This window comes from Populus euphratica, unplaced genomic scaffold (genome assembly GCF_000495115.2).
Source record: "Populus euphratica unplaced genomic scaffold, PopEup_1.0 scaffold631.1, whole genome shotgun sequence".
Taxonomy (NCBI): domain Eukaryota; kingdom Viridiplantae; phylum Streptophyta; class Magnoliopsida; order Malpighiales; family Salicaceae; genus Populus; species Populus euphratica.
In genome coordinates this window covers 26,979-29,524 of record NW_011500507.1, presented here as the reverse complement: position 1 = coordinate 29,524, position 2,546 = coordinate 26,979, and the positions used below count along the sequence as shown (strand labels likewise).

The window sequence follows — 2,546 nt, the reverse complement described above, 5'->3', positions numbered from 1 at the left end:
CATTCCTGCAAACTTGTAAGGAGTATGAGAATCTGAAACCATTTAATTACTAGAATCTTAGAAGTAGATTGAGAATCTACTTTCTAGGGTTTTTTTATGTCGTCTCAATTAATAAGATTTTGATTTGTGTCTAAGGTTAGATAGTATAAGTATGATATGTGCAATTTGTATTCTAAATTCAAATTCTAGAATTTCACCGCAACTCTAGATTTTTAATTTCATAATCATAGCAATACATGATATAATATATAAGAAGTGATCAAATATTTTAATATTATGAATATAATTAAACACTTTAACTATTTATAATTAAAAAATTTATATTCATTAGATAACCTTTGCTTTGATTACAACCACATAGTAGAATATCGTAATGAACATCAACTAATAATTTTTGTGTTTTTTTATTTTGTTTCTCTTGAAAATAAATATTATAAGCATATTGGATTACAATTTTATTGGTTAGTAGTGTACTTATTATCACTAATAAATAACTTGTTTACTAGTTACTACCTAGTAGTAAATAAGTTTTAAATGTCTTGTAAACTTGATTGAATTAGAATATAGTTATTATTTTTTTTTTATTAACGTGGGTGTCCGGGTCAGCTTGCGCGCACCACGACTAATCCCACGGTCCACTGAACATCCTGCAAGCCCAGTGAACAGGTAAGGCACCGCGGGGGTGATAGGCGTACCACACAGAGAGGAGCCAGTAGAGACAGGAAGGAAACCACTCGCCAGCCCCACTGCCACTAGGACTCGAACCGAAGTTCGAAAGAAGGCGAGCAGCGCCTTACGCCACTGAGCTACAAGCTACTTGGTAGAATATAGTTATTATTGATTTGTTAAGATGATGTTGTCTTTTTAAGTCTCTTTTAATTTTTTTTCAACCTTAGAAAACCATCATATAACCTCCCATCTTCTTCTTTCTTCTTTTTGGTTTTAAAGATGCATGATTTTAAATACTCTTCTCCATTAATCTACTAATTTACATGCATGTTATTTTTTCTTTGATAAATCTGGACTATTTCTACCATGCCTCTGAATTCTCCTTCCCTTTTATCTAAATTTCATCATTTTCTTATGTAATATCTGGCTCAACTTATAACCAAATATTTTTAAATTTAGTCCAAACTTTATGATATACTCATCAAGTCTAATGTCATCAAATGTATCATTCCCTAGCATAATGTTCACTTTCATGTTAAATTTAAGATGTCTAGCTATAGCTAAAAATTATAAATTTATTGTATAATTTAAGAAAAATAACTTTTGGCCTAAACTTGATGGCTCAAACAATTTAACAAATTCGGTTTACTCTGAATTCGCTCTTGGTGAATCTCCAATTTAGGCTGACTGGAAGAAACCAAATAACAATATAGTCCAATGCCTAGCACTAATGGCTAGTCCAATGCTTAGAAATAGCATAAACATTATTTTTTCTATACTATTTAATTTATAACCTGATCAGTGACTCCTTTCTCTCTTTCTTATTTCTTTTTTTTTCTCTAGTTGTATTTGTTTGTTAATTGATTAAATTTAATTTGAATTTGTGATTTAGGTGTTTTGTGATGAAATAAATAATGACTTATTTAATAGATCTATTTTATATTTTCTCAATTTTATTGTTGAGTTGAGATTTTTAGTAAATGTATAGAAATTTAAATTTATATAGATAATTGATAATTAATTAGATTAAAATTGATTGAATAAGTTTAAGTTAAACCAATATTCTATTATTTATTTAGCTTACGTAATTAATTAATATATGTTGTAATCAATATTCTATATAGATTTGACATGAGTAATGGATAATCATTTATGGACGTATCGAGATTCACCTGAAGGGTTACGTAGGATGAATTATTATAATGAAGTTTAATGTTTTATTAATTACACACTATTTAATCTAAACAATATTAGTGGAGATGGTATTAGATGTCTATGTAAGAAGTATAAAAATAAAAAATTTCTTGATCTAAATGTTGTAAAGATGTATATTTTACAAAAATAGTTCATGAAGAGATACATGTGTTGATTTATAGATAGAGAACCATATGTTCCTTACGAGACCATGATAGAAAAAAATAGTTGAGTCAACTTCTAGTTCTAGCAACATGCATTAAATTATAGATGATAATAATAATTCTTATAAAAATATAGTTATGGATGCAATTAAAATAAATCAGGGTTATGCTTGTCATTGTCCAATAGTAGATGAAGAATCTAATACAAACATGGCTAGTTTTTTTGATCTTTTGAAAGACTTTGATGAACTATTATAGGATAGGTACACAAATCATAGTAAATTATCGGTTATTGCACATGTGTTTACCATCAAGTCAGATCATAGGTTAAGTAAGGTTAGTTATAACAGAATTTTTGAATGGGCAAAAATCATTTTACCTAAAGGGAAAAGGCTGAAAGAAAATTTTTATGCTGCTTCAACCATTATGAAACCCTATAACCTAGGATACCAGAAAATTAACATGTGTTCAAATTTCTACATGTTATACTATCTTGGAAATGTAGAGTTAACCAAGAGT

General features: G+C 28.4%; 1 protein-coding gene across 1 annotated transcript in view; it reads left to right on the top strand.

The window, feature by feature from the left end:
• Window positions 1–97, top strand: part of LOC105115088 (GDSL esterase/lipase At5g45670-like) — a 2,375-nt gene extending 2,278 nt beyond the window's left edge. Inside the window, exon 6 of the mRNA XM_011011874.1 lies at window positions 1–97. The gene's annotated coding sequence lies outside the window, so the exon portion shown is untranslated.
• The last annotated feature ends 2,449 nt before the right edge of the window (window positions 98–2,546 follow it).